The sequence below is a fragment of the Nicotiana attenuata genome, unplaced genomic scaffold, assembly GCF_001879085.1.
Source record: "Nicotiana attenuata strain UT unplaced genomic scaffold, NIATTr2, whole genome shotgun sequence".
Classification (NCBI taxonomy): domain Eukaryota; kingdom Viridiplantae; phylum Streptophyta; class Magnoliopsida; order Solanales; family Solanaceae; genus Nicotiana; species Nicotiana attenuata.
The window spans coordinates 101848-115931 of record NW_017671058.1 but is presented as its reverse complement, the minus strand read 5'-3'; the positions used below and the strand labels follow the sequence as shown (position 1 = coordinate 115931).

The 14084-nt window shown below is 37.4% G+C and overlaps 1 long non-coding RNA gene across 1 annotated transcript; it reads right to left on the bottom strand.

Moving 5' to 3' along the window:
- Positions 1–5775: 5775 nt before the first annotated feature.
- Positions 5776–10938, bottom strand: LOC109205584. Its single transcript, XR_002064702.1, has 2 exons — positions 10757–10938; positions 5776–6014 (listed from the first exon to the last, which is right to left on the bottom strand). It is a non-coding gene; the product is annotated as an uncharacterized LOC109205584 (long non-coding RNA).
- Positions 10939–14084: the final 3146 nt, after the last annotated feature.

Sequence of the window (14084 nt, the reverse complement as noted above, 5' to 3'; positions counted from 1 at the left end):
CATTTTGGACCGCATCTTGACCTCAAGTTTTAACCAAACCACTGCTTCACTATGCGGTAGGAATGCGGTCCGCATACCGGATCTGCGACCGCATAATAGCATTTTCTGGAAAAATTGATTTCTTTTGATTTTTACAAGCTTAGATCAATACCAAGGCTCCGTACCGCGGCGAGCATTCTACACATTCCTAACACGTGTTCGGAGCCGACACCACAAGATTCTGGTTTATGAGCCAAAAATTTTACGGGGCCTCACAGGAGAATAACATTGGTTCCCATGAATTAACAAATAAGCCAAGCTAAACAGGGAGAATCGAAGGTCTAAAGTAAAATTTTCAAATCAAGCCAAGAAACAGGAACTCAGAATCAATCAAAGAGAGAATCATAAGTCAATGTTTTAGCATATAAATAGAGTAAGACAAGAACAAACCAGAGATCGACACATAACTCTAGCAAACATAAAGATTAAACAACACTGATAGAAAGAGGCAAGTCTTGAACAGTCAAGACGAACACAAACATATAGAGTTGATGTAAGTTACGCTAAGAAACTCAGTGGAAACATATTCGAGGCAAGATAGTCAGAGAAACTCAAACGAGAACCGGCCAATCATGCTGATACACAGAACCAAACAAAAAAACCTAGAAAAATTAGGGCTTTCAACATAGACGAGTTGAAGATGTAGTAAAATCATAGAATCAGTCAAAACATGCAAGAAATATAAGTTTAAACACAAAGAAGCAATTAAACAAGGTTTTAAAAAGAAGTTCTCAAACCATATTTTTAGAAGAAGGTGAAAAACACTTAAAATCAACGATTCTTGTAAAGAATCTCAAGGACAATGTAAAACATTAAAGAAACTAACTCAAATCGTCCTAAATCTGTACAGATCTAGGAGGTATAGAAAAGAAATTAGGGTTTCAAAAGAAACCCGTATAGAAATGAAGGAACCTGTCTAGAATCCCAAGGATCATAACAAATATAGCATGATTTTGCTTGAAATCACACTGGAGTAGCCAAGAACAGACAGGTGATGAACCCTATATGCAAGTCGGCAGGGCCCTGGGCCCTTGAAGACCTTAGAGAAGGCAAGCATGGCACGAGAGAGGCCATTGGAGACTTAGGAGACGATGAGAGGTCACCGGAGATGGCCGGAGATGGGAGGTCGGCGATTGAAGGGCTAGGGTTGGGTTAAGAGTGTACTGAGAGTAGAGGAAATTTTAGGGCGGCGGTATATGGAAAATGATTAGGGTTAGAGGTTGTTTAGAATTAAAAATGGAAAGAACCAACAAGGGCCGTAGATCTAAAAGATCAACGGCCAGGATCTGATGGGGCCTTGGGTCGGGTATTTTGATCCGAAATTGGGCTGGGGTATTGGGTTTAATTGAGGCTATAATTGAACTATGATTTGGCTAAGTTTTAAATAGCCAATTTAACCCTATACAATTTATAATAAATGATAAATGATTTCTAGAAAAATAATTTCGTGTACTAAAAATGTTTGAAATAGATATTTAACATTTAAAAAATATAGAAGATCATTTTATGCATATAAAACGTAATTGTACATTAATAGGGCTAATATTGCAATTATATACAAATTGGTTTTAAAAATATAAATGCAATTATAAAAATTCCACAAAAATATCTAAGCAATATTTTGGCATAAATATAGGATTTAGATGGTTAAATTATCACAACAATAATTTGAAAGATAATTATTGGAAATTTTATTAATAAAAAGGAAGAAATAAATCAATTTAAAACCTTCAAAATTATAGAAAAATTATAAAGACCTTGTGCATGCTTATATATGCATATATATGCTATTTTGAAAGTATTTATGCTTATTAAAAATATATAGGGAAAAATTGGGTATCAACAACTGCCGGGGAAGGATGAAAGAGTTTTCGGGTAAAGAAATGATGGCCAATTTTGACCGAGCGAAACGGTTTGAGTAGGCCGCACCCTTGCTTCTGAGCTGCCTACATATCCTTGGTTTTACAGGAATCAGGCCATGTGTAGTTCTGGATTCATCTGCGGAATATGCCGATGAAATTATTGCAAGAATGGACACGCGATGCGGAAGCGGCTATGGCGAGCGGTTAAGGCTCGGGACAGTTGGAGGAACCGGAGAGAGATTGCTCCTGCTAGGATAGCGGTTGCTTGCTGGTTACCTGCAGAAAAAAGATGCTACAAACATGTACTTGTGCGGAAATTTAAACATGATGCAAATTCTCTTTGGACCATGAAGGTTGTCTTTGGACGGTTAAAGATGAAGTCCTTAGACCATGACGTCGTGGGCCATGAATTGTTCAGTGAGGGATTCACAGGCCATGAAATGTTTTTTTCGGTCCATGAAGATGGTGCCTCCGAACCATGACGCCTTTGAATAATGATATGCAAATTTGAGAGAGATTCTCAGGACATGGCATGGTGTCTTCCGGCTATGAGGATGATGCCTTTTAGACTATGACGCCTTTGGATAGATTGGCGATATTTCAGCCCATGATATGCAATGATGATGTTAACAAGACAAGGCTTAGTCTTGTGAAATGGAGGGCAGAGCCTAGCCCGATCGAAAAGCAAATAAGTAGTACTAGAAATAGAGCAATATTTGTGCGAAAAGGGACAGTGCTTAGTCCTCATGCAAATTAGGAGGCAAGGATTAGCCTCATGCAAATATCGAGGCAGGGATTAGCTTCATGCAGGTATGGAGTCAATGATTAGACTCATGCAAGTATGAAGGCAGGGATTAGCCTCATACAAGTAGGGAGGCAGGGATTAGTCTCATAGAGATAGGGAGGCAGGGATTAGCCTCATGCAAGTAAGGAGTCAAGGATTAGACTCATGCAAATATGGAGGCAGGGATTAGCCTCATGCAAGTAAGGAGGCAAGGATTAGCCTTATGCAAATATGGAGTCAAGGATTAGACTCATGCAAATATGGAGGCAGGGATTAGCCTCATGCAAGTAGGAAGGCAGGGATTAGCCTCATGCAAGTACGGAGAGGCAAGGATTAGCCTCATAGAGTCAAGGATTAGACTCATGCAAGTAGGGAGGCAGGGATTAGCCTCATGCAGGTATGGAGTCAAGGATTAGACTCATGCAAGTATGGAGTCAAGGATTAGACTCATGCAAATAGGGAGGAAGGGATTAGCCTCATGCAAGTATGGAGTCAAGGATTAGACTCATGCAAATATGGAGGCAGGGATTAGCCTCATGTAGATAGGGAGGCAGGGATTAGCCTCATGCAGATAGGGAGGCAGGGATTAGCCTCATGCAAGTATGGAGTCAAGGATTAGACTCATGCAAATATGGAGGCAGGGAATAGCCTCATGCAAGTAGGAAGGCAGGGATTAGCCTCATGCAAGTATGGAGAGGCAAGGATTAGCCTCATGGAGTCAAGGATTAGACTCATGCAAGTAGGGAGGCAGGGATTAGCCTCATGCAGGTATGGAGTTGATCGCTGCCAACTCCACTCTACTATAAAGTAGGAAGAGAGGGTCGCAATAGCTTTTACCCGATATGAAGGTCGGGATCGAATTCCTCAGAGAGCTAGAAATTGGAGCTGGGTATCTATCTAGACGAGAGTCGTGTAATTGTTCTAAATATCACTTCCAACATTTTTGGGCTTTTCAATTATAAACTACTATTATCAAACTACTAATTGAAACTAGATTATGCTACGAAATAATTGCTAAGGTTGTATCTAATGGGAAGAAGGGCACTAGGGTCATGACTTCGCCTAGGTGGCTAATTGACGGGTAGATGCTACTAAGGTTCGATTGACATAATTGGGGCTTATGCTATAACCGTTGCACAATTTTACCCACTCTCACACCTCTCGGTAGAGAGAGTGATTTTTCCCACTTGACTCTCTCGAGACCAAATGGGTAGGCAAATTAGATCAAGCAACTAGGGTTCAAGTAGGGTGATTACTCTCTCGAGGTTTAACCCGTTAATTGGGACTATCATTTCTCATGAGTCCATCCCAATTCCTTGTTAGGTCAATTTTGGAGACTTAGACTCTCTTTCTCAAGAGTAGTCAAATCCACCAAGCATAAATCAGTGTTTGCAACCACCAATTTATAGATTAAAACATAAAATCAACCCAAATAGCAAACACCCATAGTCAATCTAACCCTAGATGGCAACACCTATCAATTACCCACACTAGGGTTGAGCCACAACCCTAGCTAATGGGTTTAGCTACTCATGCTTGAAGGAGAAAATGAAGAAATAGATGAAGAACAAGACATCTTAATGAAATACTAAATTAAAGTACAAGAATCTATCGTTAATTTGAAGCTAAGATGCCAAAAATGGCTACAAAAGTTGTTCTCACGAGCGCAGCTGTGTTCTCAAGATAACAGATGACCTAAAAAAAGTAAAATGTTCTATTTATACTAAGCTAGANAGAAATGAAGGAACCTGTCTAGAATCCCAAGGATCATAACAAATATAGCATGATTTTGCTTGAAATCACACTGGAGTAGCCAAGAACAGACAGGTGATGAACCCTATATGCAAGTCGGCATGGCCCTGGGCCCTTGAAGACCTTAGAGAAGGCAAGCATGGCATGAGAGAGGCCATTGGAGGCTTAGGAGACGATGAGAGGTCACCGGAGATGGCCGGAGATGGGAGGTCGGCGATTGAAGGGCTAGGGTTGGGTTAAGAGTGTACTGAGAGTAGAGGAAATTTTAGGGCGGCGGTATATGGAAAATGATTAGGGTTAGAGGTTGTTTAGAATTAAAAATGGAAAGAACCAACAAGGGCCGTAGATCTAAAAGATCAACGGCCAGGATCTGATGGGGCCTTGGGTCGGGTATTTTGATCTGAAATTGGGTTGGGGTATTGGGTTTAATTAAGGCTATAATTGAAATATGATTTGGCTAAGTTTTAAATAGCCAATTGAACCCTATACATTTTATAATAAATGATAAATGAGTTCTAAAAATAATAATTTCGTGTACTAAAAATGTTTGAAATAGATATTTAACATTTAAAAAATATAGAAGATCATTTTATGCATATAAAACGTAATTGTACATTAATAGGGCTAATATTGCAATTATATGCAAATTGACTTTAAAAATATAAATGCAATTATAAAAAATTCAGAAAAAATATCTAAGCGATATTTTGGCATAAATATAGGATTTAGATGGTTAAATTATCACAACAATAATTTGAAGGATAATTATTTGAATTTTCATAAAAAAAAAGGAAGAAATAAATCAATTTAAAACATTCAAAATTATAGAAAAATTATAAGGACATTGTGCATGCTTATATATGCATATATATATATATATATATATGCTATTTTGAGAGTATTTATGCATATTAATAATATATAGGGAAAAATTGGGTGTCAACACTCAATCGACACGAGCGCTCAACATCGTATTAGAATGAGTAGGAAGGAAGTAAAAGCATAAGATTCAAAGGAATCAAATTGAACGATGAGGAATCAAGAAGGGAAGTGCTCTTAACAACCCTCTAGCCTCTCGAAGATAAGCACGTACGTCTCCATACTGATCCGCAAGACTCTACTAGACTTGCTCATGACTCGTGAGACCTATGTGAACCTAATGCTCTGATACCAAGCTGTCACGACCCAAAATCTACTATAGGTCGTGATGGCGCCTAACGCCACCGTCAGGCAAGCCAACCTTGATTGATCCACTTAATTACTCATTTTTATTACTTTGAAATCATAATTTCCATTAATTAAATCATATGAAATAGAATTTACAGGGTGAAACAATGATAATTACATGAACTACCATACTAAACATCCAGTAGGAACCCCAAGACCCAGTGTCACAAGTGCATGAGCATCAACAAGGAAATATGATAACATACAACACCTGTCTAGAATTTAAATTAGATAGGAGAATGAAAATAACTCCGATGGGGACTCTGTATGCTGCAGTTCATACATAGAATGTAGCTCACTGTAAGTCCCCGCGACCTCTGCGCCCACATGACCTCTAAACATATATGTACCTGCACAAAATGTGCAGCAAGTGTAGCATGAGTACGTAAATCAACGTGTACCCAGTAAGTATCTAGTCTAACCTCAAAGAAGTAGTGACGAGGGATCAACTTCAACACTTACTATGGGCTAACAATAAAGTACCGAAATTATAATTAAGCATGGATTATATAAATACAGTTGAACACTCAATAACAAGAAATACATAAACAATTCTTTCACTAATGGTAAATCCCAAATTAATTTCCATCATTTAACAAATTAATCTCTCAAGCCAATGAAACAATATCAATTATAATTGGGCCTCAAGAATTTTTAGGCACGAATTATGCCGAGGTCGTACGATCCGATCCAACATACAAATATATAAACTATACACTGCCGAAATTTGAATGGCACGAACCATAGATGCATCTATTAACCTGCCGAGGCGAACGACCGCTCCCATGAGAGTAGTGGAATTTACCTCGCTCGCGGAATATACTTGCGTTGCGAGTGAACATAGATTTCTCAAGATTACTGTAATATTCCTCAATTATTTCGTAAAATAGTTCAAACTGAAAACTTTTAAATCTTGAGATCCTCTATCTCAGCTCTATTCAAGGCAAATAATATTCCGTTGTGTTTTTTTTTATTTTATTATTAAAAAAATAGCTACTAGGCAATCCGCCTAGTAGTATAATTTGCTAAAAAAAAGGTCAAATAATAAGCATAATCAAATGACGGTGTCAACAAGGCATGGTGTAAACCTAAGACTACCCGGACATAGCCATCAGTAGTAGCTACGCACGAAATCTCGTCACCTCGTACGTACGTAGCCTCCACTATTAGTAGCAAATAATAATTTAAATCAACTATGGGGTAAATTCCCTCTTACAAGGTTAGACAAGAGACTTACCTCGTCTTAAAGGCCACTTTCCAGGTCACAATTTTGCTCTAAATCCCCAACTTGGTGTTGTTCAATCCGAAACTAGTCAAACAACATGCAAATTAATCAAAAATATACTTCAATGATTGAAATTTAACAATTCATAAAGATTCCCAACTCTGCTCGAAAAGTTGGCAGTGGGTCCCACGTCTCAGAAGCCGACGAAACTCACAAAATCCGACAACCCATTCAATTACGAGTTCAACCATACTAATTTCATTCAAATCTAACTCCGAATCAGTATTCAAAAGTCAAAAACTCTTTTTGAGAAATTATAGAAATTTCTTCCGATTTCTTCTTGAAATTAATAATCTAACGTCGAAAATGAAGATTAATCCATGAAATATAATCACAAGTGAGTCAAGAATGCTTACCCCAAGTTTTGTGGTGAAATTCCTTCCAAAATCGCTAAATCCTGAGGTTCCCAACTAAAAATACGAAATAATGGCTCAAAGGTTCGAAATAGAGGACATATAACACGACCCCGACTTCCTTCTTCACGTTTGCGAGCCTCACATCGCGTTCGCGATGAACAAAATTCTCAAAAGCCATTTCCAAACTCTTCTCCGACAGCCTCTAGTATAACGATCATAACGTTTTGTACAAAACTCTAAATGTTAAATGATTTAACTTTATGAAAACTAGACACCAAGATCTACAAATATCATGTTTTGATCATCTCCCAATTCCTTATAGATTTCGAGATATAACCTGCCAAAATCAGCCATGTGCAACACAAATTTCTTCTTCGTGATTTCCAAACATCTTCCCGGACAACCTGTAGTGTACGAACCATAACTTTTTGTACACAACTCCAAATTCCCAATGGTTTGATTTTCTGAAAATTAGACACAAAGGGCTACAACTTTCATATTTGGAACATCTTGAAATTCTTTATAGATTGCAAGATATAAGCTCCCAAAATCGGATGATGGACGATAGGAATTCCTTCTTTGAGAATGCGAAGAACAAAGTCCCAGCAGCAAAAAGCTTCTTCGTGAACGCAAGAGGCTCCTCGCGAACGCGAAGAACAACACCAGAAATCAGAAAACCAGCATCTAATGCAGCCCAAAATGATCCGATAACACCCGAAACACACCCGAGGCACCCGGGACCCCGTCCAATCACACCAACCTGTCCCAAAACATGACAGGAACTTGCTCAAGGCCTCAAATCACAGAAAACAACGTCGAAATCATGAATCACACCCAAATTCAAGCTTAATGAACTTTAGAACTTCAAACTTCTACATTCGATGCCGAAACCTATCAAATCACGTCCAATTGATTGCACACAAGTCACATTTGACATTACGGACCTACTCCAACTTCCGAAATCGATATCCGAACCCGATATTAAAAAGTCCACCCCCGATCAAACTTTCCAAAAACCTTCAAATTTCCAACTTTCTCCAAATGACCCCGAAATGACCTACGGACCTCCAAATCCACATCCGGACGCGCTCCTAAGACCAGAATCACCATACAGAGCTATTGTCAGGCTTGGAATACCAAATGGATATCGATAACATTAAAATACACTTCAACCCAAATTTATAAAATTCTTCAAAAATACCAACTTTTCTCAATAGGCGCCGAAACGCTCCCGGGTCATCCAAAACCCGATCCATAGATACCCCCAAGTCCAAATCATCATACGAACCTGTTGGAACCTTCAAATCCCAATTTCGAGTCATTTACTAAAAAGTCAAACCTTGGTCAATCCTTCCAACTTAAAGCTTCTGAAATGAGAATTTTCCTTTAAAATCAACTCGGAACTTCCCGAAATTCAATTCTGACCACACGTTTAAGTCGTAATACCTGAAGTGAAGCTACTCAAGGTGTCAGAACGCTGAACGATGCGCTAGATCTCAAAGCGACCGGTCAGGTCATTACATTTAACATCCTAGAAACTACAAGTTGAGAGAAGGTAGAACCAGGGTACAATTTTGCATCAGCGGCCTTTAGAAAATCATAAAACCTTTGAGACTCAAGATTAGACTCCTCCTCGATTGAAGGATTAGCCTCGTCCTCCATTGAAGCTTCAAAATGATGAGACAACTCAAGTTCAGTATTACTATAAGATTGCCAACTTGAACCCTGGCCAAAGTTGGGCCCAGCTGCATCTAAAATCAATTGTCAGTATGGATTATCATATCCTAATGCAGGTTGAACACCACCATATAGATCACTGCTAGAAGACGTCACACTAGTCACATCTTTTTCCCCTTGATACTTCCAAAAATAATTGTTTTCAACAAATCCAAACTTAAAAAGATGCAATCTAACTGTTTCAACATCCATGTATTTAATGTTGTGACATTTTTTACATGAACATCGAACATTATCACCGCTCATGGGATTTCGCTGAGAACGTACAAATAGGAGAAAGATATCCACACCAGTTACAAAATTAGAATTAATACCCCCTCGTCCATCCAACCTCTTGTACATCTAAGCACACTCTAAATTATCCATATTCCTATTTAATGTAGAAACAAAACATGATAATCAAACTTCCTTTTTTGTGATCAGTAAGATAATTAGAATGTTCTAAAGGGAAGAATTGATTGAGATAATTTTCCTAACTAAACCATTATGTGAAATGCCTGAAATCCAAATTAAATAGAACAAGTCATTCACATTTTTTATTGAAATAAATGATAAGGAAAAGAGAACCTTACTATAAGGATATAAAGAATATAGCTACTGAAGGGAATATTAACATATAAATCAGAGCCAAAACTTATATATGAAATAATTTTGCGATTTACTAACCATATGCGTCCTTGAATTTTTTTTAAACTTGAATAAACTAAATAGTTGGGCAGAAAGACAAATGTATAGGAAACTTCAAGAAAAAGTTATAAAACTTATGGGGTTAAAGAAAAAGCTCAACCCATAGCATTAATTAAAATTGTAATGCTTCCAGATTTTATTACTCTTTTTAACAAGTGCGACTTGCGATAGAGACGAGACCGACTATCAAAAATAATAGTAATCTATGAATGCATATTTTTTGTTATATTCTTTAATTCTTCACAATTTCACCAGAATTGCTCACTTTTCGTATAAACCCTACTGTCGACATTATCAATGCAACAACAACATACCCAGTATAATTCCAAATAGTGGGATCTGGGGAGAGTAGTGTGTACGCAGATCTTACCCATACCTTGTGGAGGTAGAGGGGCTATTTTCAATAGACCCTCAGCTTAGGAAAGCATAGGTACCACAATAATAATACAAGAAATCAAGACGGGACAACATCGAGAAATCATGTAAAAGCATCATATATAACAAGATAGTAAGGTTGTTGAAATAAAAAAAAAACACAGGTATTCAAATAAACCTAATACCAACCAAATGCGAGAGTACGTACTAACACTACCGGTATGAATAATCTAGACTACCTAACCTATTATCCTATTCCTCGACCTTCACACCTTCCTGTCAAGGGTCATGTCCTGGGTCAGCTGTAGCAAGCTATGCAAGCATCTGAGACCTACTGAGCTAAACCAAAGAAGCCTAAAAATTCATCTTTTCAAACACCCATTTGAAGTTACTAATCAACAATCAATATAAAATTTTTTTTGTCTAAAGCTATGTGAAGAAATTTTTTGTAGATCTGGACAAAAGATTAAGAAGATAAGCGGAAGAAGATTAATTAGACCATCAAAGGAATCTGTTAGTTTCATATATTAAACAAAATATCTCTTAGGAAAACATACTCGATAATATGCACAATCGGTAGTTTATTTTTTTTGGTACCCAAAATTAGTACTAAGCATAAGAAAGAGAAGAAGAAACAAAGCCATCTACAAACCTTAGATTCACGCCGGCTACCGGTTTTGCTCTTGTTCTTGAAATCCCTTACCAAGTTTATTTCCCAGCTAATTTTGCTCTCTCGTGTGTGTTCTACTGTTTTAGAAGCGACTAGATATTTTACCATATTTGTTCTACTGTGTGGTCATCAGCGACGGATTAGCTACAGATACAGTTCTCTCAGTAAAAATAACTTTACTTTTCTTTAAAAAAAACTAACAACAGAAATTTCCATTAGCAAGGAGTTTTAAAATATTTTGATAAATAAATTAAGTCTAGCTTCCGTTGCTAAATCTGTCGCTATAGTTAAAGAAATTTTGCCGCTCACCTTTTGTCGCTAAATCCGTAGGTAAATTGAGAGCACCAATATTTCGCGTCAACAATTAGCGACAAATTTTGCTTTCGTCGTTGTTCCGTTGCTTTGTCGCTAAAATTCGTTGCTAATTGCTATGTTTTTGTATTGGTTCAAAACAGAGGGTTTGCGTTTGCGAGTGATGAAGCAGTTGGGGCTTGGCCTTCATGTTAGTGTGAGAGAGCCCGCATTCGCTTAGGCCTGGAGTTTGTGCATCGCGTTTGCGGGCTAGGGGCCGCATTCGCAAAGGGTTAATTTTAGGCAGTGCATTTTTTTTACTTCACGAACTCGAGGCAATGGCCGCATTCGCGAAGTGTATCGCAGGGAAATATAATTTCGGGACTTTAACCATACTCTCGTATTTTTAACCCTAGACTTTGAGGGGTGGAGATTTTGGGAAGCATTTTCACTACTACATTGGAGGTAAACAATTTTCACTTGAATTTGACTTTATATCTTTGACGAGCGCAAAATACAATACAAACTTATTGCTCGCTATTCAAATATAGTATAGTTGAATTATTATCTCCACAGGAATTGGATTTAAACTATATTCGAATAATCTTTAATTGCTATCCAGGAAAATTAATACTTGATTGAATGATTATATACCATGATTAAATTCTAAAATTAAGCAATTAATAATTGATCACGAAAGACACAGTCGAGCAACAAAGAAATATCAATGAGAGAAATAAGGGTAACTGAATAGACAGGTACAAGATAATTGACTCGGGATCCAATACTTGAGTTAGTTCACTCTATAATACTGTTGATTGTCAAGAATTCAACAGATAATCAAATTACACTTGAATTTAATGTCCCTCTTTTGATAAAACATTAATTTCAGTAATTAATCCAATTGAAGTACGGCAAATAACTACAACGAATAAAATGATGGTTATGGTCTAAAGAGTAACTTCTCACAAATATTTCCCTATGTTCTAGTTTGATTAACAATTCAAGAGGCTCTTCCATTACCTATTTGAATCACAAAATTAAACTAAAGCATAAGATGTAAAGAAATTTAATATAAAGCTCCTCTTTTGATTAAGCAATATAATAAATAACTTCACAATACGATTTAAATCTTCATCAATTAATTCAAACAATTGTCAAGAATTTAATCCCTAATCAAGTTATCAATACACCATGTCTGTCAACACCCTAAGGGAAATTAATCCATAGCAATGAAAAAAGTCATCTCAATAAGGTTTAAAAACATAGAAAACATCAATGCTAATGACCCGATACAAACTCGCGTATTGCACCGATTGTTGGTTGAAATCTTGATGAATTCTTGCCTTAGTTGCTTCTAAAATCTATCGTAGGTCAAAAGTCCCTTCAAAAATGTATTTTTGGTATATTTATACCGTGTAGAAGCAGGACCAAACAAAACTACCCTTTCCAAGCCGAAACATGAAATTACTCTGGAAATATGCACAGCGGCGCCGCGCCTCGCGTCGCACCATGCGGCGCGCTTGTGGGGATTATCAAAGAGCTTGTTAAACGTCAGTCAGTCAGGTATCTCAGAGTGAATTGTTTCGTCCACTTTTTGACATCCAGACTTGGTCCTCGACCCCCGAACGCGATCTCGATTTAGTTCCTTGGGCTTTTACTCAGACTTCAAAGCTCCACATTGTTCGATTTAGCTCCAATTTATCTTTTTAACTCGGAATCACTTCCTACAAGGCATAAAACACGTAATAAGTGCAATTCACTATCATTTATGTTTAAACACACGATAACTGTTAATTAAAGTGTATATAACGACTAAAACATGGGTTTCTAGCCTACCATCAACACCCCATACTTAAACCATTGCTCGTCTTCGAGCAATCAAACTACACTTCACATAGGGACGACCTTTTTATGTAACAACTTCCCTAATGCATCATGCCAAGAATATTTTAAAGTAGACTAAGCACCCTATCATAAAATCCTACCCTCAAAACAAAACTCAAAAAAGCACCATGCATTTCTGATAACCTGCTCACTTACCCTAACAACGAGGCCAACAACATTACCTTTCCTTTGCAAATCATGTACCCTCACATAAAAAATAAAGAGTAATTCCGAACAAAATAAAATTCAAGAACAAATAGGAACTCAAGATAGAAAGAATTCACTCACTCTCAGAATTAAAATTCATATGCCACAGAAGACGTACCATAGTCTTGCTCGTAGTGTAATACTCTACTAATTGTGCTCATTCAGCTAAATACCAAGTAGGACTTAATTTTGGTTGTAATGTAGGATGCGGGACGGGTATGATACATTTGGATATAGTTACTACACCTCCCTGAACAATTTAATACATACAATTTCACCAATTCAAACCCCACATTTCTGCTGAACCAAACCCAACCTTCACATCATATTAGCACCAAGCTCCCAATTTCTTTAAGCACACACAAGCAAGATTTACCACTAGCAAGGAATAATTTTCTTCATAATATATACAAACACCAATTTTTTTTCTTCTTCTAAATTCTGATTTTTTTAAATTCCCTGCAATTGGCTCTCACAATTTTTTTTCAAACAGTGCACCTTTCTCCTTTTCTATAGTTCCACTCAAAAAACCCAACCATACCCCCACTTAGCTTTTATCAAGCTCATAAAAATTTCAACTGCTCATGAGAGGTAAAAGGTTCAAATAAACGATCAATTCAACAAATCGGGCAGGCTTGTAGTGCGGTTGCCAAAGAAAATAGGATTACAGGCAGAAAGAGGCTAACTAGGATACAAAACAATTAGGCATGCCACAAACATATAATTGGCTCAACAAAGAAATTCCTATATCACTTCCTAGACTGAACAAGACTACCATTTCACTTCGCAAACATATAGGGCAAGTTCTAGACCTCAACTGACATGCACAGAATATCACAAAACCTCACACACCATGGCACATTACTCACTTAGGATCGAATCTATCCCAACTCTCTAGTCAAAGCAGTTAAGCACGGTCAAGATC